We start from the raw sequence: 26,807 nt of genomic DNA, 5'->3' as shown, positions 1-26,807 counted from the left end.
TGGCGTTAAACTACACATCCCAGACTTGCTGTTCTAATGAGGTTTTGCTGGTGTCCATTTAGTGCGCAAACAACAGGTAGGAAGGCAGTTGGTTGTGCTGCTTGCTGGGATGATGAAATAACAGACTCTTGCTCACCCGCTTCCCCTTGCTAAAGTGCTAGCTCACCGCAGGGCTCATGCGGCCCCCTCCCCCGTGGGAACAGAGAAAGGGATTACTTGTGAATAATGCATGAGCACAGAAAGCCCTAGAAATGTGTGCCTGAGGCCTACTTGAAATGGGGGAGTGGGAGGGGGAGAGACAAGTCACTTGGTGACACATATCAGATAAAATAGCTTTCTCGGAGCCCACATTCTGCTAAGAATTTTTATTCAGCAAGCTGACTTTTCTCTTACTGGCCTTTCCACCTTCTGGGTAGATTTCAAACTTAGAAATCCTGAAACAGGAAGGGTAGTAAATACAGCTCTTCCTCTGGAAAGGCAAGGGAGGGGGAAGAATAACATGAATTGGGACAGCATTGGTCATGTATGTGTGTGTGTTAGAGTGTGTGTATGTGTGTTAGTGTGTGTAAATGTGTGTTAGAGCATCTTTATTTTTACTCCTTTCATTCCTCATTCTTCAACACTCATGTCCCACAAATTGTCTCCAAAGCACTGATAATAATTTCAAGGCAACAATTTTTTTCCATGAAATTTAATTTCTAATTTTTTCATCTCAAGGGCGAGGTACAGCATAATTTCCAGTGAGTTTTCCAATATTTCAAGGAATCTATGGCTCTATATAACACGTTTACAGATCATTGAATTTAACCCTTTAACTCAAACTTTGATTTTAAATGAAACACCTCATGGATCATAAACTTCTTTACTTTTTTTTTTTTTAGTAAAATACACAAGCATAATTCAGACATTTCTTGATACCTGAAGATCGTCTTTACGAGCCACTGTTTTTCATGCTGGAATGGAATCAACTCCCGATGGGCCACAACGTGTGACAGGGTGAGTTTCTACACAGAAAAACGGTTCCGGTTTTCTTCCACCCAGACCTGGCAGCCGGTACCTCCTGTCCCTGCCTGCTGGTCGCTGAGAGCCTGTGTAAATTACGGCCTCCATCTGCAGCCAGTCAGTCCCCACTCCTGTCCCTTCCCGCCAGACTGGGCTGCTTTTATTTTATTTTGATTTATTTTATTCTATTTCTGCTCCCTCCTCCACGCTTCTTTCCCCTGACTCTGCCCTTTCAGCTCTCACGCTGGCTGCAGCCGAAAGCTGTGCTGTTTGAGTCTGCTCCGGTAGGTGACAATTTCACTACCTTGAAAGGCCTCTCCAGTTCAGGCCTCTCCAGTTCTCATTTGTTCAGTTTTTTGTTTGGGAGTTTTTCTTTAACCTAGCTCATTTTGCTGTTGACAATACTTTCTTCCCCTCCTTGGACACCTTCCACTTTAAGGTTTGGTGTCATTCTGAGAATAGGAGACTGCCCCCCAAACTGCCCTCCAGATGACCCAGGCTCTGCAGTAATTTCCAGATAGGAGATAAGGAATTGACAGTTGGAGAAATCAGAGCTGGCGGCTCTTTCCTTAAAAATACATTAAATCCAAAAACAGATGAAATAGGCATATTTGGGGATGAACTAACATTTTTTACTCTAAAACTTAAAAGCCTAATATGAAATAAAGGCAGTGGATTCAGCAGAATCCGGATCTAGTCTCCCAACTGGCAATCCTCAATTCAGTAGGGATGTGCACCAAGTCCGTTCTCAGGGGGTCTCAGCTCACTTCGGGGCCAGACCATGTTCACCCTCCACAGTCAGGGAGCGCCCTCCCACTCTCGCATTTCTTTCTTTAGAGGAGGAACAGCAGAAGGCTGTGGCAGCCTATGGCATCTTCCACAACCCTCAAGTCACCAAAATTGTACTTTACATTTTTTTGAAAAACACACATAACTGCCCCATTTTCATTAGTCTATTCAAATGTCCAAGCCACCTTCCTAGAGAAAGGTTGGTTGCAGTTGCATTTGAATTAAATTTTAAAGTAATGGTGGGGGAGAGGTACATCTATGAGTCATTCATTCATTTCCACATTTCAGTTCCTTTAAATGCTAAAGAGACATGACGATTCTTAGTCTGTCCTATTTCCCTAGATTATTATCAGGTGTGCCTAAAAAATAAGTTGAATTTTTCTGGGAAAGGATAGAATATATGATAGTGAGGCCTTAGGTGATAATAGCTTTAAAGAGTTACTTTTCAATTTCCTTTAATGACTATGGTCACCCACTACCTCTTTTCTTCACTCTCCAGGTCGTCACTTAAGTAATTAGTTCCTCCATGAAAAGGGAACATATTCTGGTCCCTAAATGAATTAAGAAACATCCACCACAGCCCATCAGGTCCCAGGCGTAGCTGTATGGAGTTTTCCACAGCCCGCTACACACACACACACACACACACACACACACACACACACAGACACACCTGGGGGGCGGTGGGGAGGACAGGTAGCCCATGGCTAATGCATCCCTGGCTGATTCAGATGGAAAATACACAAAACTTTTCAAATCAACTGTCAAAGGAACAACCCCATTTCATTCCACCCCAGAAGGGGTGCTTTATCAGAAAAAGAAACACAGCTCATCTCACTTGTGACCAAATCTGAAGGCAAAGCTGCGTGATCCAACTATTAGAAATGAGCAGGAATTTGACTGCCCATGCCAGAATTGGTTTGTCCTCACAATAAGGTCGGTAGACAGACAGCTGTCAGGCATTGAAGATGACTCTGGAAGGTGAAGACCTTACATACAGTTCAGAAATAACAAAAATTTCATTATGATCTACACCCTGGAAAAATCATGAATGAATATTTAGTAGATGAGTCAAAGCGTAAAGGACTTATAGTAAATGGGAAGTGGCAGATTTCTTCTAGAGTCTGTGACCAAGACACAGCTCTACAAACAATCAAGCTTGGGGCCACAAAAGCTGGGTTGCACATTCCAAATTTGATTCCCTGCTACATCAGTTACCTAGTGATGTCATAACAAAATACTACAAACTGGATAGCTTGAACAATTGAAATTCATTTTCTCACAATTCTGGAGGCTAGAGGTCCAAGGTCAACATGTTGGCATGGCTGGTTCCTTCCAAGGGTCAGGAAAGAGGTTCTGTTCAATGCCTCTCACCCAACATCTGGTGGTTCCTGGCCATCTTTGGTGTAGCTTGGCTTGTAGAAACATCACTCTGATCTCTGCCTTCACCTTCACACAGTGTTCTCCCTGTGTGGGCATCTGTGTGACCAAATTGCCCCTTTTTATAAGGACATCAGTCATACAGGACTAGAAACCACCCTAATGACCTCATATTAACTGATCTTCCAAAGCCTATATCTAAATAAGGTCACATTCTGAAGTACTGGGGTTAGGGCTTCAACAGATGAATTTGGGGGCAGGGGGACATAATGGAACCCCTAATATTTACCCTAAGGATCAATGCTAAGGTCCAAGGAAGGATGCAGTGATGCAAACTAAGACAGAAACCTACTCATCAAATGGCCATTGAGCATGTTCATGGAGACACAGTTGAAACTGATACATATAAATGTGTAGCTAGGTGGTGTTTGTCATACCCTAGCTTTGGTTTAAAATCAATGAGCTTATTTTATTCCATATTTAGAATTCATCTTTACTTCATCTGAAGATGAAAATACATTCAAAAGAATTTGCAAATCTCTTTCCACTTACTTCCATCATAGTCCTGCATAGGTCAATATTGTTGGGCGTTTTAGACAAAAGATTCAAGACAGTCAACATGGCATCCAATACAAGCATCAGAAACAATACAGAAGAGTTTGCACCAGGCCTTTGTGTAAGTATTATATTTCCTGTCTTCATGCACATGAAATACAGGTCCACTTAGATTGCAAACATTATCAAAATATGATTTTGAATTCCAAATAAGCAGGAGGTGAAGCTTTATTTCTCCCACACCCTCAAGCGTGGGCTGGACTTAGGGACTCACTTCCAAAGACAGGGAAACATAGTAAATTTCTTACCAGTGCAGAAACCAGTAAGTATGATCTCACCCAAGTGATTAAGGGTAACATCTCTAGTGACACACAATTACATGCAGACATCAGGTAACCTCTGGCACAATGTGATGAGAATGACATTTTGTCTCTGTGTTATTCAGCCTCAAAACCCCTAATCCCAGTCTAATCATGAGAAAAACATCAGATAAACCCCAAACTGAAGAATAGTCTATAAAACACCTGACCAATACCACCAAAACTGTCAAGATAATGAAAAACAAGACAAGACGGAGAAACTATCACAGACCAGAGGAGCCTGAAGAGACGTGTAAACTAAATGCAACGTGGTCTCCTGGATGGTCTCCTGGAACAGACAAACAGCATTAGGCAGAAATGGGGAAAACCTAAATATAGGCTGGCATCTAGCTACTAGTAATGTACCCGTGATGGTACATTAGTTTTGACAAACGTCCCACAGTAATGTAAGATGATAACATGAGGGAAACCAAAGCTGCATGAGGAATGTATGGAAATTGTCTGTTCCATATTTGGAACTTTTCTGTAAACCCAAAATTTTTCCAAAGTAAAAAGTTTATTACAAAAAATGTATATATAGATAGATGTATCTCTATGAAGCAGAACATCAAGCCTTATTTTCTACAATATTTACTACGTCTAAAGATAAACCCACATTTAAAATTCTATGTATAATATAGAATCTGAAGTATAAGGCTTTAAATTTGAACAAAAAAGTAGCAAAACCCTGCCACTTTTTTGGTTTATTAAGACTTAAAAGTTTTCCTGTGCCCCAGAATGTTAAAGGGTCACGGACCGTGTCAGGCAGGATTATGCATGACACAAAACATACTGGAACTCCCTGCTCATAAAAGCAAAGCTCTTATTCTTGAGATAATTCAATAGATACCTCCTATCACAGAATGCTACCCATCTTGAACCAAACAAAAAACACCCTACTGGGTTTTAAAATGCAGTTTTTCTGCCCCAGATCCTGAGAAAATCTCAATTTAATGACTTATCATTAAAGTTAGTTTTGGGATATGGGATGATGTTAGAGAGCTTGCCTGTGCCTTTCTTTGAATCTCAAGTACTCAATTTTCTCATAGTTATTCAAAATTTAAAGCTCTGGTTGTTTAGATTCAATGGAACATTTTGTTTACATGTATATGAAGAACACTAAGTAAAAAGAATTTATTTCAAGGTTCATGGAATTTTCAAAAGAAATAAAGCAGACATCCACTGTAAAGTCATTGCATCATAAACTAACAAAGCATCCCATTCCAGATCTGGGAGTGGGGTGAGAATAGTCTTTATGTTGAAGAAATGTAGAAAAGAAAAAGCCCTTTTATGAAGAATCTACCCTGTTGCCTATATCTTGCAACAAACTTTGAAAAACCTTTAAGCTAATATCCACAGGCACCCAGCCTTTCCTAACCTCCCAGTCCTGTTGCTTATTTGAGACCTAAAGGGGGTTACTTCAGCCAAGTCATCATCTACACACATAACAAAGTAGAAAGAAAACCCTCTTCCACACTCTCCTCAACATTAATTAACTTAGGTACCTGAGTAAGACACTTCTGACCCAGACCACAAATAACACCAGTAATGGCTCTGGTTGTTCTACCTCCTTCCCAGTTAGTACCACTCACACACTTCAAATTCCCTGGAGTATCTTCCATGTTCCTCCCTCTAAAATGTCATTTGATAAGCAAATATCTGACAGCAAGATCCTGCTCCATAGCTGCTCACTCAGAGGTTATCTCCAGCAATACGTCAACACATGCTGCTAAATATTTATCCATGTTAACAGGACGTGCAAACTTCTCAGGGCCCAGTTATTGGTCTTCTATCTCTTCCCTCCAACAGGCCAGGAAACAATTATTTGTTCATCCCCTAATATGTCTGAGACTCTGCCAACATATAAGTGCTACTTAGTGAAGGAAAAACTGTACAATTCCTATTTTCAAAGAACTGTGTTTCTATGAAAACACAAATTCCCCAGGAACTGTGGTGAGCAGAATAATAATGCTTCCCCCCTCCAAAAGATGTCCTTGTCCTAATCCTTAAAAACTATGAATATTCTAGGTTAAAAAGCAGGGGAGAATTACCATTGTAAGTGACATTAAGTTTGCTAATTAGCCTATTTTAAGATAAGAAAATTATCCTGAAATATCCAGTTGAGTCCAATGTAATCACAAGGGTTTTTAAATGAGGAAGAGGGAAGCCAAAAGGTCAGAACCAAGGCCATGCTGTTTGAGAAAGACTCGACTCGACATTGGTAACCTTGAATGTAGAGGAAGAGGCCAGGAGCCAAAGGAGGCAGGAAAAGGCAAGAAACTGGATTCTCCCCTAGAACCTCCACAAAGGGATGTAGCCCTGCCACCACCTTGATCTTAGCCCAGTGAGAACCAGTCCAGACTCTGATCTCTAAAACTATGTGATCGTGCATTTGTGTTATTTTAAGCCATTAAATTCATGGTAATTTGTTACAGAAGCAATAGGCAACTGGTGCAGATACTAATCATAATGATTTTTAAAGTTCTATTCTGGTCACTAAACCATTGTATTATCATCTTGATGTTTTTTCTTTCATGTTGGTAATTTTCCTTAAATGTCTTGGATCCTCTGCTAGCCTGTTCATATTTAGGAATATAGCCTGGCAATATGAGACTTTGTGTGGTTCTTTTTCCCCACCAGTCCTCTCTTCTGATTAGCAGTACTGACTCATAGCTCTGTGCATGCGTCCAACAAGTAGCAATGGCAACACCTTCTTCAGCATGTAAGTGCACCTACTCACCACCTTTGAGACAGAATATCTGCAAAACTGGTCACCAACAATCTCCACCATCCATGTATATGCGTGTGTATTAGGGTTCTCCAGAAAAAGAGAACCAACAGGATGTATATAATTTATTGTTTATCATAAGGAATTGGCTCACATGATAATAGAGGCTGGCAAGTCCCCAGATATCAGCTGGCAAGCTGGAGACCCAGGAGCACCAAGGTGTAGTTCCAGTCCAAGGCCAAAGGCCTGAGAATCAGGAAAGCCAACAATGTAGGTTCTGGTCTGAATGCCAGGAGGCTTGAGACCCAAGAACTCACATTTCAGTCCAAGTCCAGAGGCTGGAAAAGACTCATGTCCCAGCTCAAGTGACCAGGTAGAAGGAGTTTCCTCGTCCTCAGCCTTTTGTTCTATTCACACTTTGAAGTGAGTGGATGAGGTCCATGCACATTAGAGAGGGCAACTCATTCTACTCAGTCTACTGATTCAAATGTTAATCTCATCCAGAATCACACTCTATAGCACGTTTAGCCAGATATCTGGGCACCCTGTGGCCCAGTCAAGTTGACCCATAAAAGTAACCATCACACATGCCACCCCTTCCATCAAATGGTAAAGCCTGCTTCCCCTCCCCTTGACTCTGGCCTAGCCTGTGACTTGCTTTCACAAAGGGAATAGAGTTGAAGTGATGCCGTGTGACTTAAGGGACCTTGCATCTCCTGTGTTTTGCACCTTTGAAATCCAACTACTGTGTGAAGAATCTTAGACTGGGCTACAGAATGATGAGAGTAAATGTGGAGAAAGAGAGGCGCAGCAAGCCCACAGATGTCACAGACACTCCAGCTGAGGAGCCAGACCTGGGAGCCAACCAGTGAATGAATGAAATGAGGCTGACTGCTGAGCCTTGCCAAGAAGTTAGAGTCAGAGAAAGTCCTGGTAGTGCTTAAGTCCATGGTTCCAGCCATCTAGATGCACTTTCTCTTTCTGCTGTTGCACGAGTTGTGATAATTTGCTTCTAATAAATTCCCCTTTTATTTCTAAGCTAATTAGTGTCACTTCAGAACAAATAGGTCCTGGATAATGCTTGCTTCAAGAGTCATTAAAAAGAGGTTTATAAATTTTCACCCACTAATTTCCCTTGTAGAATTCTCTCCTAAGAAAATAGTCAAAATCCTGGAAATAAAATCTATGTTCATAAAAATACATGCATTACAACTTTTGTCTCTTTTGTAACGATAAAAAATAGGCACAGTATAGAGCGTCAGATATGGAAATTGTTAAATAAATGATATCATCTTCATAACCAATATCTTTAAGAATATTATGTGCCCATTGGGTATGATACATATTTACTTTGTTTCTAGATATTTTTGCTATTGTAAACATAAGAAACATTTATAACATTAGGTTTTAAAAAAGTCAGCGTAAATTATAAGCACAACATGATTACAATTGTTCCAGAAAATATGCATTGGAAAAAAGTCTAGAAGGAAATAAACCAAAATTACAGTGTGAATAATATATGCTAAAGCTTCTGGCCTCATTTCACATTTTTACAGCAAGTAATCATTGGAAAATTGTTAGAAAATTAGTAGTTATCAATTACATAAGTGAAGAATATGGCCCTTTCTGTCATTCTACACTCACAAGTACAGGAAGTAGAGGGGATATTTTGGCCATATGGTGTTATAAATACTATATTCTGATTTCTTGAATTCTTAACCATCATTTAAAGATGCAAATTATAGGCAGTTCGCTGCTCTTTGGTATTGGGTTAATGTATTTGTGCGTTAGAGAACCAAAATGCAAATTGAGATCACCACTGGACAAGGTTCACGTTATCCATGCTGTTATTGTATCTGAATCATGCAGTTAACCACCCAGGGTGGCCAGTTTTTCGATGTCCCGTAATCATTCCATTGGGGTAATTACACGTTTTCCAGTTTCATTTTTAAACGGCTGTGCAATGGAAAATGGAAGCAAAAATTCAACATTTCAGCCAGTTTTCTTTTGCCATGTGCCTGGACACTGAATAAAATCTTCTCTTTGTCCACCAATTACTGATAACTTCCAGTTATTAAAGAACTCTTCAGAATTATTTATAATAATATTAGTGCAGTATGCTCATCTTTGCATTAAGAAAGAAGAAAGAAAAAAATGAATTCCCACCCAGTAATTAATACCTGTGACTCATTCTCCCAGAATAGACTCACAAAAGAAAATGCTAGACAACTTTTAAGGAGACTCAAATTGCTGCTCTAGTATTATTAAGGTAGTTATTACCAGTTAATTGAATATCAGTTAATGATACAAAGGAACATTTACTGAGGCTTTTCAGGGTGCAAAGATTAAATTCAGCAGGTAGCTACCTGTTCAGGTAGCACTTTTATTTATTTATTTATTCATCTTTTACTTTCACTTCAATTTCTAACTACTCTACATGTGACCTGGTTACTCAAATCAGTTAATACCTATCTATTTAGTGCTTAGTATGTGTCACGTACATGCTAGAGAGCTACAGAGGAAAACACCAGAAGTTTCCTGCCCAGATGAAGCTGGTTTTCCACCATCCTCTGATTTCCCCATTTGCATTCAGGATCTCACGTAGTTCAAAACTCACTCACTGCTTTGTGGTGGAGCCTGTGGCACCTTTTATGGGCCCTGGACAGATCACAAACATGTCTGTAGACCTAGCAACTAAGCAACACCTCTGATTTCTTTGGGAAGCTTTCTTTTTCTGAAGGACTGAAATAAAAAACGACTTCAGCCTTGGGCTGTACGATATTCACCCCGAGCCAGGCTGCCCACATCAAGCAGAGCAGAAGACAGCTGCCAAGGTAACAGCACCAGCTCTTTCCGTCTGTTCTGTGTCAGGTAAACGTTATGTTAGATCATCAAGAAAATTCTGCATCCTTAATGGTTCGTGCCTAATCAATTTCTCGTCTATGTCAACCAAGTTGAGGATATTGAATTGGAGTTAGGATGTTGAAAGATTTAAAGTGGGAGCAAAATAAGGAGGGAAGAAAGTCCAGGTGTAACTAATAGTCAATTATAGAAAAAAATGCATAGTAAGGTATCTAACTTTGTATTTATCAGGCGCAAGGAAAAGGTTTTAATTCAGAGATCAAACATGTCCTGCAAGCTGTGTTGTCTCTTACTTTGCCTGTGAAGACAATGGAAACTCGTAATGATGGTGGACATCACTGCTACCACAAGGAAAGAGTGCACCCCAGAATAACACCAGCTGAGCCCAGACTTGGAGACACAGAGTCCCAGTGACAAGATCTGTACTCCTGGATCCAGCCTTAACTGAAGCTATTGCACCCCCTTGAAGTTGCCCTTTACATAAGAAAATAAAATGCCTCACCTGGCTTAAGCCAGCTTAAATTGGTTTCCTATAATCTACAGCCAAGGAGGTCTGACAAACAGAATCTTACAATGCTTATCCAAAGACAATCAAAACAATAAAAAAAAAACTAAACTGTAAATAGGAAATCACCAACAGGAACCAAAAAGTAAGGTAATATACTTTTATGCCATATTTTATTTAAGTGATGGCCAAAGAAAGAAATAGAAACCTTTATCTCAATACTAAAGATTGAAGAAGGTATACTAAAAGAATACAGGTGAATTCAAAATGAGTTTAAACATGAAATTAAAGCAAAACAACTTTGGAATGATAGTTACAGAACAAAACACAATGTTATAGGATAATAGTGTAACAATAATAATATAGTCATCAAAAATCAGCAGATGAAAGAGAAGTGAAAGTATATGAGAATCATTAATACTGCCAAAAATTTAAATATATTGTTTTAAAAATGAGTTCAATTTATTAAAGTTATTCCAAATCTTTTTTTCTTAACTTTAGAGATATCGTTACAGAAAAAAAAGTGAAGAATTAATCTGAAGTTCAGCAATTCCTTCACTTTCTTTTCTTTCCAAATATTTTAAATAAAAGTTTAATCAACACTTTATTTGAAAAGTCATATAGAACATAATACTATTTTCTACAACTAAATATGCGTTTACCTTGTTATTTATGACAAGGAGATTTCAAAATGATAGTCATGAGGTGTTCATAATTACTTATTCTCAGTAGTCAGATTTGGGGTTAGTTTTTCAATTCTTCTATGTACTTATTTATGACTTACATAAATGTATTAGAGTGAGCTTATATAATTTTTATAAAAATAATAACTATTATCCTTGAGGAATTATACATTGTTATTACCTATTGATTTCTGATCTCCATTTTATTTCTCTTGGTGACAAATATAACCAAGAACAAAGTGCAGTCACCCTGCTCAGATAGAGCCAGGGTAGCCCGTCCCTCATTCACGTTTCTGTTGTCCTTTGCAATATTCCAGGGGCATATTTGTTTTATCTCCATGAAGAAGGAGGCAAGGTCACATGCAGAAGGGGAGGATGCGGGTGGTTTGGGAGCAAGAGGAAGGTTTGAGAAAGAATACCTGCTAGAGAAACACAATAGGATCACCAGGCAAGGCCAAATGGAAGTTTAAAATAACTTGAAAGTAAAATACTACTCAGCCCAGTTGTGTGATTTTCTCCACCAACTTTCAGCTGCCAGGGAACTAGCTCAGACAAAGTAGCAACAGATACATGCCAACTCTAAGGTAGGAAAAATTCTTCATCCACGTGTGAGTGCAGCCAAGAAATAATAGTGTGAATTATACTCATTTACATTTTTCTCCATCTGATTCTTCAAACCCACCTTGCCCACCAGGCCTCTTTCTACTGAGCAGCTTACAAATTGCACAGCCTGGTGTGTGAGCTTTTGATACAGCTCTCTTGGACCCATGGTGCATGCTAATAACCTGCTTTTATTCCTGTCTGCCCCCTGTATAGCTGCTCAGTGGGCAAAAGTCTCCAGGACTTCAAAGGAGATCTGCAACATGGAACAGACCTCCAGGGGATTTGTCTGCACATTACAGATAAATATTGATGATAATGACCTCCTTGGAAGACCACTAGATCTTCCAAGCCAAAATTGGCTTTTAAATCAAGATAATATTTATGATAGAAAACATATAACACTTACGAAATAGCAGACTCCCGTACACCTTTTAAGATATCCAAATGTTGGTTGGTTGGTTGATTTGTTGGTTAGGTTTAAAGTCACAGAAAAAAAAATAAGCCACATAAAGATAGCAAAAAAACAGCGTCCCTCCCCACCAAATGCAGAGACTTGCTAAGATGAACACCTCATCCCAGTTTGACTAGGACTGTCCTGGTTTTAGCAATGAAAGTCCTAGGCAAACCGAGATGGTGAATCATCCTAATTTACCTATGAACCTTCTCAGAAGTAGTCCAGGAGCAAAGCTGCACCGGAGAAAATTCCTGCAGCTGATCTTGTTGTAATTTCTCCTAATTCTCCACACAACTCGAGCCATAGCTCTTTCCTGACACGTCCGGTCCCTTATGCAAAGCTGACAATTTCCTAGAAAGAAATGATCTCTTAGCTTATTACTGTTTTCATTTTGGAGTGAATCAAATCCATCAAAAAAGATTTATTGGATGCTTATTATTTGCAAAATACAATGACAGATGTGTCTGGGGACATGGAAATACAAAAAACTATTCCTGTCCTTAAGAAACTTATTTAATTGTGAATATAACAAAAATCCATGAGGTGAAAAAAGGTTAAATAATAATAAAACTAACTTGGAGGACAAGCATTTAAAAAATCACAAATCAAAATATGATTCATTGCAACTATGGCCTTGGAAAAAGAGCAGCTTTTAGACCCAGACAAATTTTTTTTGCTTTACTTGTTTAATGATCTGCTACCACTGGCTGAGCAAAGTGGAGGAGAGGACTGGGTGTCACTTCAGACAGCATTTTAAGCTTGAAAACTGTGGACAGAGGCTTTCAAGTGAGACACATCCGAGTCCCAATGTCATTGCTGCCATACACTAGGGCAAAACAGAGAGTAATTTCTATCAAAGTTTGCCACCCAGCAAGCTAGCGAAAATTCTCAAAACTTTTCAAAGGTTAAAGGAGCATCTGGTAACGACAGTGTCACATCAGACACGGAGAAAGGCTCAAGTGAGAGAGGAAACAAGAAAAAGCCTGTAGATATCTCTAAGTGGAAACTGGCTTTGAGCCAGGGGGGGCATCCTCTGCCCTCTCCCGAGAAGCCTTGGAGAGTGGCATTAGCCAGTCACGGGTACACAAGGAATAGTCGTTGACTGAACAAAGAAAACTGGGTTTGTTTTTTCTGTATATTTGACACGAAATCTATTGTCCTTCAAGGGCAAATTCATAGTAACCAAGTATGTACAACAATGTATGTACTTGGACCTAGGTCGAGGTCCATTTGACTCGCTAAACAGAGAAATGCCATGCGTACCTGTACCAGAAAGAAAGAACTACCTTCAGAAAGTGGCCTAGTGAATTTGGAATCAGAACAGAGGGAGTAACATTAACTGGAAATGTTGCGTTATTGGGCTATGATTTCTGACAGAAAGACAGTGGCGTCAGCTGGGGTCCTTAGCCCTTAAAGATTTTGGCTAAACTCACTTTTTCCAGGAGTTCAAGACCAGCCTGAACAAGAGTGAGACCCCGTCTCTACTGAAAATAGAAAAAATTAGCCAGGTGTGGTGGCACATGCCTGTAGTCCCAGCTACTCGGGAGGCTGAGGCAGGAGGATCGCTTGAGCCCAGGAGTTTGAGGTTGCTGTGAGCTAGGCTGACACCACGGCACTCTAGCCTGGGCAACAGAGTGAGACTCTGTCTCAAAAAAAAAAAAAAAAAAACTAATTAATTAAAAATAAATAAATAAATAAATAAACTCTCCTTTCCTAGGTCGTGCTAGATGAGTAATACCATGTTTGCCTGCCACTCCCTTTTATCCAAACTTCCATGTGGGCTCAGCCGCCATTTAGAATGACGATAAGTCACACAGCTAATGGAAAAACGTTTTCTCTGGGTTAGAGGGTTCTCAGAGCCATTTCGTCTTTTTTAAGAGTCCTTCATATAATATTCTAATCTCATATGAGATGATTTCAAAGTGAGAAATTTTTTTCCAAGTTCCAGAGAAACCCCCAAGTGTAACAGTAACAACTGGCAACTCAGCACCTACAGCAGCCTGAAATTTTGGGCCAGTCTGCATTCTTGGATGAGCTACAAAGCCATAAAGCAGGAATCAAAACACAGAGACCATGTAATATATACCTTCTACCAGCTCTTAGAACGTGTGATCAATAAATTGCTGCATTTGGCAGCAAACGTGGAAAATGGATGAGAAACGTGGTCTTCAAGCATATAATGTATATATGGTCCAAGCGTCATGACTCATGTGGCCACATAACCAAATGATATCTTTTTTGAGCTTTCTTTACAACGGGATAAGTAGCAATGGGGTAGAAATATATTTTTCTCTCCAGTTTAATTATACCTCTGTTATTACTTTTCTCATATGCACATAAGCAGCAAATGTAAAGTGGAAATTGTAATAAAATGTTCGTATTGTGTCTTTTTTTTTTTCTACAGAATTATATAAAAATGTGTCTTGCCCTTTTGCTGAGACCATTTACAAGTCTGGGGGCAATTACACAGAGTGTTTCGGAGTTAGCCACACAATTGCCTAATGGCAGCTTGGCCCAGAGCCAAGCGTTAAGCCAAACCTCAGGGAATTTAAATTTAAAAGTCAGCTACATTAGAGGTAGTGATTCAGTTTGGAGAAGATATCACTTTTCGTGATTTATTACAGCCAGTGCTTTCAGTACATTTAAAAGATGGTCTGGTTTAGTTGCATTTTCAAGGCAGCACCACTGCATGAAATGGAAAACATCTGAGCTGGGAGTTATCAGCGTGGAGGAGCTTGACGAGGGCTTGAATTATACAGAGAGCATAATTTTTCTTAGAAATAAGTCTTCAAACACCCAAGAATCTGCAAAAATTAACTATACTGTCAACCCCCAATACCTAACTTGTGACTGTTTGGTAGAGATGAGTCTGTTAGTGCCAAGCTATTTTTAAATGACTGTAAAGACATTAGTTTCCCATGTGCAAAGGAATCATTTAGTATCAAGAATAAACATATGATTTAAAATGTGAGTCTTGCTGGTGCCTGTAATCAATGATTAAGCGGTACTTTCAAAGAGGACCACGAATCTCCCCTCTCTACAGCCCAAGAGAATCTGCACCAGGACTTAAGCCCTTATGTCTTCTCACTGGTTTTCCCCAGCTCGGGTCTTTATGTCTCCTATCTCAACTGCAGATACGCCAGTGAGTCTGTAAATCTTTTCAGAATATTTATGTTCTTTAATACTCAATCCAGCTTTGGGGGGGAAAAATAGGAGCTACAGTTCTATTTAGAACAAAGCAGCTTAGAAAAAAATGTTATTCCTGTAAAAATAAATCTATACATGTATTTTGTTTGGAAAAAAAAAAAACACCACCATGAACTTCAAGTCCATTTCCCACTAGTGTCTTCATTTTTATGTTTTATTGCATTCCACAGTGGTTTTGCAACCAGCTACATCAAGAATTTCCAAGAGGAATGTAAACAAAGCCTGTGCAGTGACTCCCACTAGAGCAGAGGAATATGACTGGGAGGGAAAGATCTCCACTGAGCTGTCTGAAGACGAACGGTTGTGCTACATACCAACTCTGCCATGCACGTCAGGAAACGAAATCTGTCTGCCGGGAAGGAACTGGGCAGAGACTCTTCTACCTTTAGGAAAACACCACCTCCATTCTCATAATAACGTGTGAATAGTGCCACTATCACCCAGTGCCTGTGTGTCATGGGACAACATTGGGAGATATTATTATCCAGGTATTTTTTTTTTTTTTGGATTCTGTGGCCCCCTACCCCTTTTCCCAGCTCAGACCACTTCCACTGCCTCAAGAAAGGAATAACTCAAAGGGCAAGAGGGTCAACTTCACTCATTTATTCACCCATTATTTCAATAATATTTATTTAACACCATCTATGTGCAAGACACTGTCCTAAGTGCTGAAAATAAAGCAGCGAACAGATGATGCCTAGTCTTTATCTCTATAGACCTTTATATCCTAACGGAGAGAAGTCAATGAATAAACAAAGTAAAATTGAAAATTAAAAAAAAGTATGGGCTGATGAAAATGCCATGGAGAACAATCAAAGCAGACCACGGGAGAAAGTAGGACGGAGGGACAGAAGGCAGGCTATTGCCCTCAGCTGCTGAGTTTCAAAAGCTTGGATGAGTCCAGGCCTAGAAACACTGGGAAGAAGTGCTCATATCAGGCAGGGGTGATTTTCTCTCCCCAAAGGTGAGATGCAGTTTGCTCAAGTGAGAAGAAAGAGGCGAGAGACAGATTCGGAAGAGACAGGAGGATGCAAAGCTGGTAGGGGCCCTGCCCCTCTCTCCTTCCTACTGATGGGCTTGGAACCTAGACCCTCTTCCTGGAAGGGCCCAGCTGGGTCCTGGGGGAGCAGCTGGCCTGTGTCTAACTGCCCGCCTCCCCACCTCCACGCCCAACCTCAGCACCGTGAGGGAGGAGCAGAATAGGACGGTTGTGAAGACAGGAGGTCCGTCTAGGCGGCCCTTCTGGAGGCAGAGGCGTGTTTTTCTGGGGCCGTGCCTGGCAGGCATTCGCACTGAGAGCCAGAAGACACAGAAGTTCAATCTGCATGAACTAATGAGCCAGCAGACAGGAATGAGTGTCCTCAGCAGAGGGTGCTGTGGATTGAAGCTGATGACAGCCAAAGCCCCCTCCCACCCCTGCCTGGCAGAGTCCCTATGTCAACCTTGGAAATGAGGCTGGATCCCATTAAGAATATGGAGAGTGGGTAGGGGGCTAAATTAACTTAGATAAAGGGGTTTTTTTTGCCTGGACAAATGTGAGATTGTAATAGAGATTAAATTCCATTATAGAAAAATAAGTTAAGTTACATTCCTTGCTCTCAGGAACCGGTGGCTTTTGATTTGCACCCACATAGTCTTATATTGAGAGAGAGAGAGAGACAGAAAACGAGAGGGAAGAATGGTCAAATTTATTTCCATGTCCAGAGAATACAAAAGTGAGAAATGAGAAGAGCCAGAGGTGAGTCTGCCCCAGGCTGCAGCAGAGTCTCAGCAGCCTTAATCAATTGCAGCTCCCACAGCAGGAGTTGGAGTTGGGGTTAGTGCACATTTTGCAGCTGCAAACCCAGAGAGTAGCCCATTGCTAAATTAAATCAAAATCAAAATCAACCTGCCACTCACCCAAAATGTCTACTGTTCAAGGTAACAAGATTCATCGGGTTTCTCACAGAGTAGATTATGATAATCAAAAAGAATATGATCTGTATTATATAGTTATTAAACCTATAACGTGCCTGTTATCATAACAAAGACTGGAGTCAAGTGTAGGAGACAGAAGGTAAACAAATAACAATGTGCAAAACAGCAGATCCAACAGTCAATCTACAATGAACATTAGATGTTTGTGCTCTCAACCAAAAATAACACCAGTGCAAATTATCTTAATTAAAAAAAAAAACTCAGATAAAGATTTTTAATCCAAGATCCGGGAAAAGGTTTTTTGTTTATGAGCCCAGAGTGATGCAGAAGCTACGCTGTTAACTAATTTGTTTCTAGTTCTAACATTCTATTATAAATCCTTGGCATAGAGAAGAGTTCGGAAGAAAGAGAAAAATGGGGTAAAGAGCAGAGGATGAGGGTATTGCACGGTCATGTTTAAGAGGCTGAAGGATAGTAGCAAATGTCTCGGGCACAGTCTGTTAGACATTTCAAATATTAGACAATTTAAATATTAGATCACTTTGATCCCTACCATCATCCGTAGTTAAAGTCCATGGATTAGCTCTTTTTGTAAAAGTGAGAAATGCACTAGCAGCTCTCAGAGACACAAGATGTTAGCTTGGGACCTGCCTGTGAGCCTATCACCCCGTCTTGCTGCTTAGGAACACAGATTCCCATTTAGGGCCTCCCAAGGCAGGTTCTCACATTTAAACAGATCGGCACAGAGCCCTGAGGACCAGACAAGGCTTGGACTTGATTCACAGTGAAGACTATACACCAGACACAGCATACACTCTTAAGTTTTCTTCTTCTCCTTGTAATAGAAAGAAGAAGGGGAAACAGAGAAGTTCTCTAAATCCTGAGCGAATCAACGTCTAAATAGTTAGGGATCAACAGTTTGGAGAAAGAATTGCAAATCAGCAGGATTCTTTCCCATAAGCAAAATCAAATGGAAATTAATTGTCAAAGGGTAAGCCCGATATTTGATTCCCATAGCCGTAGCCAGCAAGCAATCTGATACGCTGGACCACTACACAATCTGTTGGCAGACCTTGGTTAAAGATTCTAAAGCTCCCATTCTAAAGGAAGCAGTTCCGAACCTTAGCCCATTGCATGCTGACTACTCAACTCCTGCTTTCTTTACCCTCAAAAAAAAAAAAGAATTGTTTCTTCCTTCAGCAAGAAAATTGAGACAATTTGCCTTGTGTTAGCTATACAATACTCTGCCCTTATCCCCATCACCCAAGTTCCCCCACCCTGATAGAACTAAAGATTTATGAGAATAATTTCAAACATACCAATAAACTACAAACATAGAACTAATTAGAAGGAAAATTATGCCTATGGTATAATGGCTCCAATAACAATTCTAAAAGTTGTTAGCAAATAGTTTAGACCTTTAAACTTTTGACTACATGACACATTTTTAAGTTGATATCTAAAATTTTTTATTGTTAAGTTTACATGATTACAAGGGATACAATTTCTGGCATATATCATATATTTAAATTGTGATATTTTAAAATAAGAGCATTGATTTAAATATTAAAACAATTTGAACCCTATTGTCTTCCATTTTTAAAATATATAAACAAGCTTTTCTTTATATAAATTTTATATATCTTACATTATTTCTTCTCTCCTTGAAATTATATTTTTATTCAATTTTCCATGCAATTTGCCATAAGGTGATATATTTTTATACTTGAATGTTTTCTATCGATCGCCCTATCATAAGTGATAAAACATAGGTAGATAATTTTGAGTTTATATAGTGTTTAAGTCATTGTGCTCACATGATTCTAAGTGTTAAAATTTGGGGGGGCAGAAGTTCTAGGAATCAATATTATTATTAGTTCACAATTGATCAAAATAACATAAACATAATACATTTTGGTAATTTATAAGCAATAAAAAGCAAAAAATTTTTGGAAATGCATCACTTGATGAGATGGATAGGCAAAGCTTTGGTGCCTGGGCTATAAAAAACTTCTCTGAAACCAATATAGTATTTTGAGTTGTTCCTTTGTTTGGCCTTCCTAAAGTTTATTCATCATGAATAAGGCCATGTAATAAGAACTGACATATGAGAGGCCATGCTGTTCTTTATAAAGCAGCAAAAATGAGCTTGCAGGAAATGGGAAGGAGAATGGTTCTGCACCTTCATGAACATTTTCTGAGGCAGATCATTTTCCAAGAAAGAGCCTATATGGAAATTGAGTATCTAGAACCTAAATCCATTAAAATTCTCCAGGCTTCCACCCAAACTTTGGGAAGTCTGCACCTGCTGCCCAAGGTGTGCACACCCCGATTTGAATATCACTGGGTGAGATCATTGCCTATCCGTGCACAATTGACCCTCAGTCACTTGTTTTCTTTGTATTGCCTTCCCCAGCCATGATTGAAACAGGAAATAACCTCCAGCTAAAACACAAAGGCTTTCTTCTCCTTGGTGGAGACAGAGTAAATTATACTAGTCAGGCAGTATAACGCTTGGCATGACATTTTCCCAGTATTCATCCTGGGGCATGAGGCCTTAAGAGTAGCAATATTTAAAAGGTCACATCTTTAGTTTTCTCATGGGCATAACTGCGTGGAAGTATGAAGGTTCTGATGTCAAAGGTCACCTACCAGATGTGGGGCACCATGCTTTGGGGCAAGCAAAGCAGGCCAGTGGAATCAGCATGGAAGTCACTGTCACATTGTTTATAATTACAGGGAACAACTGCAGAGATATGATGGCTCATGATGAGCAATGGAAGGATATGTAGCAGCGAGAATTGAAAAGATCATGGTGTGTAAATTTCCCAAATTGTCTCCTTCCCCTACTGGAATCCAGAGCAGAGGTCAGAAACATGCTCAGCCACTGACTGCTTCAATGTAGACGACCCATGTGAAGGGTCATAATCTGGGGTGATTTGCCCCAATTAGTCAAAATCTGCAGGTAAATTATGCTGTCTCATGTTTTTCACAGAGATAGTATGAGTTACTGGGAATTAAAACTTTGAGTTCTTTTCGAACGTCTGTTCAAGAACCATTTGGAAACCTTCTTAAAATTTAAGTTACTAGGCCCAACCCAAGACCAACTGATGCATAATTGGAGATGAGGAGGAACAGGAATTCAAGAATCTGCACTTTTAACAAGCAATCCAGTCTCTGAGAACCAATGACTTAGGAAATCAGGCTTCAAAAAGGAAATATAAACCTCGTAAACCTCTAAGATTTCTAGGTCAGGAGTCACAAATATTTTTATTTTACAGTTATACTTATTTTTACACTATACACATTCATCATGCTCATATTGTAACATCAAAAAATAGAAAAGTTTAAAGAATGAGACTTTAAAAAAAAAATAAATGTAAATCCTAATATTATCCTCTCATAGCCAAACAGATCATCTGGGCACCCAGACACCCCACTTGAGAGACCACCAGCTTCGAGGCAAACAGAGAACATGGAAGTGGAATGATGCCTCCAAGAGAAGGCAATGTTATGAGGAAAAAGTGGCCACTGGAAGAGGAAAACTTTTAAATGAACATTATTGTTCATATTTCCTCTCAAACAGCTTCTCTCTGGCTACGGGTTATTTCAGTCATTTTCACAGTTTCCTCAGATATCTGGATAGCCTTTCAACTCACTACAAAAATAAAATTACCACTAAAAATTGACTGGAGGCATAGAAGAGCCATCCGTTCAGAAATTGATGAGAAAGCAGGTTTCTTAGCTAAAAGAGAAATATTGGGTTGAGATCCTGTTCCTTATAAGTCAAGCTAACACTTTTTAAGATATTAAATGATTTGGGGTTTCTTTCTGTGTTTTTCCCTTTCTTTTCCAAAATGCCCCAGCATCTTCCCCCATCCCACTCGATTTCACACAGAGTCCTGTTTGCATGAGCTCAGAAGCTCACAGCCTTTGGTTTCCTAAAGCCCTATTTGCAGACTGAAGCAAAAGCCATTTAGAATTTACACTGAGGGCCATACAAAACGAGAGAGAAGGAAATCTCTGGCAGAAATATCCCTGAAGAAGGGGTTTCTCCCCAAAGACCAGAAAGCAATTTTTCTAGGTTAGGAAAATAGGGAGATACAAATGAAAAAAAGAGATTTAGGGGTCTCTAATGAAAGGACTGGGCCCAGAGAGACAATGTGGCACAAAGGAGAGATGCAAGGGACTTTGCTTGAGGCCCCTGAAGCCTTGGGAGAGCTGAGGGACCCACCTTCTGCAGCCCCTGCCGCTGTCATGCCCATCAGCCCACTGTGTCCACAGACAGTGCTGCTGTCCTTGCCATGCCCATCCCATAAGGATGTCCCTTCCTCAGTAACCAGCCTCTGCTGGCCAGCCAGCGGGAAGGATACCTCACCCTGCTGCAAAACTTTGCTCACATCATGTCTTGAGCTGTTAAGCTCAAGAAAATGGAGACCAATACTTGAGATCAGTATATGGTAAGGAGACCCCTGGAAGTGAGACAGAGGCTGGCTCACGGCGGGGTTTTGCCCCCCCACACACACACACACGCTCACGTGCGGTCTTCATTCCTTCATTTGCATAGTGGGCATGAAATTACCAGTCAATTTGAAATTCCTAAATATATCAGTTCGTGCTTCTAATTATTCTCCTTCTTCCCAGTATGTTCTCACCATCCCCCACACTCCACCAAAAATGCTGGGGACAGAATAAAATCTTGTGGAGAAATCTAACACTCTTTGAGACCATAACATGCATACTATGTCCTATGTCTCTGTTGTCCAGTAAGCTGAGACCACCAGTACAATTTGGCGATACACAGGCAAGTAAACTAGGAATTATCCATACTTTCCTCTTCCAAATTCCCCACACGCAAACCTATGAATTCAACCTCTAGTATAGTGGTGCAATAAAAAAAAACTGTGTTTGGCTTTTGTCCCTGTTCTTGGCACAGAGCTCCTAAAACCCTTGAAATTCCCTGAGTGATAGGAGCGCCTTCTGTCATTCATAACAAGCCCCTCTCAATCATACCTGGGTTTATGTTAATAAGGTGACTCTTAGCAGGGCCCCTTCAGGATGGGGCCTGGTCTGGTTGCCAAAGAAACCAGAAATGTTATTAGAGGGTTGGAATTTTCACCACTTCCTTCCAAACTCCAGGGATGGGAGAGGGGCTAGAGATGGCCCTCGATCCTCAGTGGCCAACAATTTAATCCACTGTGCCTGCATAATGAAGCTTTGATAACTACTCTGAAACAAAGACGCTGAGGGAGCTTCTGAGTTGGTGAGTACATCCTCGCACCGGGAGGATGGCACATGCCGCCCCCACGGGGACAGAGGCTCCTGCGATCAGAATTCTTCCAGACCTCATCCTACATCCTTCATCTGGCTATTCATTTCTGCATCCTTTACAATGAGCTGTAATAGTAAGAAGGCACTCTCCTGTATTCTGTGTGTCGTTCTAGCAATTATCAAACCTGAGAGGAGTCGTGAGAACCCCCACATTTGTAGTGACAAATATACCCTGAAGAACCCATTCATGGCTGATGTCTGAAGCGGGGACAGTCTTGTGGGACTGAACCTTTAACCTGGAGGGTCCGTGCTAACTCTGGTAGTTGGCGTCAGAATTGAATTGTTGGACACCATGTTGGTGTTGGAGAAGTGGAGAATTTGTGGTGGTTAGAAAAAACCCACACAGGTGCATATCCCAATTTTGGCACCACTTTCTATCTCCGCTGCTGTCATTCTATTCCAGTTTGTTGTCATCTCTTTCCTGGACTTCCCTGCCTAATAGGCTCCTTACAATTCTTTCTTTTCCTCTGTTGATCATACAATGCAACTGACACTCAGCCTGCAGAGTGGGAATTTTAAAACACAAAGCACAATATATCCTCTGCTTAAAGCCCTCCACGGCTTCCTATGACATGAAGAATAAAATCCAACCACCTTATTCTGGCTTTAAAGGCCCTTGGTGACCTGGCCCCTGCCTCCTTGGCCAAACCTATCTCACACCACACCCCCTTGCTCACTGAGTCCTTTCCACATTACCCTGGTTCCCGGTTTTCTATTTATTAAATCCACCAGTCTTCTCCTTGTGTTGGGGCATTTTTGTTCATTGATGCCTTAGCCTAGTATCCTCACCCTCTTCCCAACATGCCAATCTGAACTATTATTCAGAAGTCAGCTCAGACATGCCTTTTTGGACCACCCAACCAAGGATCAAGAGTCACCATCACAGCAGGCTAGTCTAATTGTCTGCATATCCTTCTAAAACCTGACCCATTTTGTGTTTATTTATGTTTATTGTCTAACTAAGGCATTAGGACGAGACCTCCCTGAGAAACAGGACCTTGTCTGTCTCATCCTTCACTCCAAAACAGGACCAGAGACGCTTGGCCAACTGTTGAATATTTGAAGACTGAGTGGTTGAAGAAAGCCTTCACCCGGGGGGTAAGACACTGGACTTACCAATGACAGAATTCACCGGGAGAACAGCAGAGGCCACGATTACTCTCAGCTGATTCTGTGCTGTAGCTTCCAACTGGAGATAAGAACGCATGCTGGGAATGAAACTATTTCAAGGATTTGTTCCATGAAAGGGGCTGTTTATTAGAGCAACAGCAAATATAAACAACTTCTATAAATCCAGACAGGAAAGCCAGCACCAAACAAGGTTGCTGGCAAGTTTCCTTGCTCAGTATGTCCTTTCAACACTGTTCCCATGAAAACCATTCATTCCGCAAGGCAGTCAGCCTGCTCTCTCCTTGGGCACTAATTGCTCTGCCTGGTTAGACAATTTTAAAAAAACACTCCACTTTCAACACCATGTCAGGGAAGGGGAAAGGGGAGGGCCTGGCTTTTCAAAAGTAGAATGAGTTCTGATAACAAGAAAACACAGAAAAATATTCCAACAGAAGAGAATATGTCTAAGTGGAAATGAACACTTCATCTGATACCAGGCAGGGGCTTCGGTCCTGTGGCTTCAACATCTTCCGAGAAGCCCAGAGTCCCTGCTGCTGCAGTGGGGAACAGAGAATTATGACATTTCTTGAATTTGACATCTGGAATGGTAAAGGCTGTCCCCTAAACAGACACTTGCTGTTCAAAAACAAAGATACAACTTGGTGCACACTAATAGTCAAAAGTGCAGTTTCCATAAAAATATGGCCAGCAGCTAATGCTAAAAATTAATACTGCGTATTTTTTCATCTGCCATCATTACCCATCTCATAAGCGAGATCTCAAATTTCCAAATGGTTTACAGAGTGTGCTTAAATCCCTTAAAATGATCATGGCTTTTTATCCAGTAATTTCACAACCAGAAATTCATGCTGAGAGGAAACACTAGGGAATGGCAGGCAAGTATGTATTCTGAGGAATGTTTAAAACCCTGAAAAATTATGAACAACCTCAATGTCCATCCACAGGGAAACAGTAAAGAAATATTACTAACTGTGCCTGTGATGGAATGTTACATGGTCGTTAAAAATCATGTTCATGGGGAACTTTTAGAAGCACACTTGTGGTTTAAAGAATTCCACTACGCTTCCAAAATGTTCACAGAAACACTGGTTAATCCCAAAGAATTTCTGGGTTTCCTTATATCCTTTCTTTCTTTTTTTCTCCTTTTGAAGTCAGAGATGTTGCCACGCCATGGTGTTGAAACAGGGGGAGTTGGTTAGGGAGGAATGTAATCCTCATGTAAATCTATATCCACACAAAAAAATGAATTCCCCTGTCCTTAGAAGAAAGGAAGTATGGCAGAGTCAGGGTTTTGAATGTTTCTTCCTGCCATCTGCTGATTCTATACTTTCAAAGTGTTTCTTGAGCAGCTGCTGGGCAGCTGTTTCAGCCTCCTGAGATAGGTAGAGAGGAAAAGAAATAGAAAGGAATAAACACCCTATGGATACCTTGCACCATACAGACTCTAGGTGGAGTTACGCTATTTAACATTATGGAAATAATCACTAATTCCCTAAATGGAGACCCACGTGGCTAGGTAAATGCTTGGGTAGGTCTGCTTGGTGGTGGGCCCTCCAGTGCCTGCAGATTTGCCAATTGGAGCTGATCTAAATGGCCCTGCTCATGAATGGGGAAGTTGAGGCAAGGGAGTAAGTTAAGAGCTACATGAATGAAGGCTAAAGAGAAGCTGGAAGCTGAAGGACTTGGAGAGAGCAAAAATATCTTATCAACTTCCCAACAGACCACCAGAAAGCAAAGATGCATTTACTAGACTTCCTGTAATAGAGGAAAACAGCGCTTGGCAGAGCTTAGCAGCGTCTCAAAATGGGAAACTTGGGGAAACATGGAGCCTGGGTGATTTTAAGATGGATTTCGCAAAGTGGGGAAATGGTTGGATTGGCCAGAATTTCTGACATAATAGCAGTGGATTGAGAAGCACAGTGAGGTGAGGGTTTTGAAGAGAGCCCTGAAGAGCGAGCCGTCAGCTCTGATAAGTAAACTGTTTCAGTGTTTCACCATCTTGTCTTCAAGAAGCAAGTATTTCCTGGAGCAAGCAGCTAAAATTTTTGCTTGTTTGTCTGGGTTTTTTTTGGTTATTCTCAGTGTTGTTTAATGGGAAAGTATAACCAATCTGGGTATTGTTTAACACAGAAACGAGGAATTATATACTGGTGTTTAATCTTTCTAGGATTTTAATGAAATTATTGACTCTGAAATTAACACCCTTTCCTGTATGTCCCTGGAAATCTTTGGTAAAATCTACTTTGCTCACTAATGCTTTGTGAACTGCTTTCTTTGGTGGCTGTAGGCAGGTGTGATGCCCTGTTTTCAGGCTTGTGTAGTCATCAGAGATACCTATGTTGCCTGTGTAGACGCAGGACCATTCTAACAAGAATGAAAAGGTTATGCTGGAAAAATAAGAATTCTTGGAGAATGAAGGTAGACAAAACGTCTCTGGAAACCAGATAGAGGTTACACTGAGAGTTTCTGAATAGCAACGCCAGGATAAGAGAAATTATTTTTTAAAAAAAACATGTCTATCTAAAGTCTTCAGCTTAGACTAGAAAAGAAAGAGGAAGAAGCCAGTGAGAAGGCTGTCACACAAGGCAAATAAGCCTTGGGCAAGGACATTCACAAAGTTAATGAGAAAGAGAATAGATACAAGGTTCATAGCTTGCGCCAGAATTTAAAGCAGGCCAAATATGGATTAGCAGATACAAAAAAGAGTCAAAGAAAACTCCAAATTTTGTGGGGAGAATAATGATTCCTTTGAGAATGAGGAACATTAGACACAATAGTGAAAGAGGGAAAGATGCATACATCTGGGCGGGCTGGGTTCCTTCAAACACTGAAAGGGGAACCTGCGGCCTTAGGGCCCCATGTGGCCTTGCAGGTCCTTAAGTGCAGCCTTTTGACTGAATCCAAATTTTACAGAACAAATCCTTTTATTAATACATTTTTGTTCATCTTTCATATTTTTATTTTATTTTTAAAATGAACATATTTAAAATACCAAAGAATAAAATAAGTTTCAACAAAATAATCCTCCCAGACTGACCAGCACAATTAGATCATTAGTAAGCCGTAGGGCTAGTTTGACAGCTGCTATGCTCATGATTTAGTTCTAACTTCCCCTGCCTGGCTGGTGTCACTACCACACAATGATGGTTGGTGAGTTTATGGGGGTCAAGTATGCCAGTCTGTTATCAGCTTTTGACAACGGAGTGCTGTATTTCTGTTTAAAGTGGAATTTGTGAATAGTTGCACAGCTCGACAGTATTTCTTAATTCTGTCTGCTTAACAGCCCACCATGTCAAAGAAG

General features: G+C 40.4%; 1 long non-coding RNA gene across 1 annotated transcript; it reads left to right on the top strand.

The window, feature by feature from the left end:
- Positions 1 to 15,718, top strand: LOC123648515. Its single transcript, XR_006738647.1, has 3 exons — positions 1 to 76; positions 882 to 996; positions 15,298 to 15,718. It is a non-coding gene; the product is annotated as an uncharacterized LOC123648515 (long non-coding RNA).
- The last annotated feature ends 11,089 nt before the right edge of the window (positions 15,719 to 26,807 follow it).

Source organism: Lemur catta, chromosome 12 (assembly GCF_020740605.2).
Source record: "Lemur catta isolate mLemCat1 chromosome 12, mLemCat1.pri, whole genome shotgun sequence".
Taxonomy (NCBI): domain Eukaryota; kingdom Metazoa; phylum Chordata; class Mammalia; order Primates; family Lemuridae; genus Lemur; species Lemur catta.
This window is presented reverse-complemented; position numbering and strand designations above follow the sequence as displayed.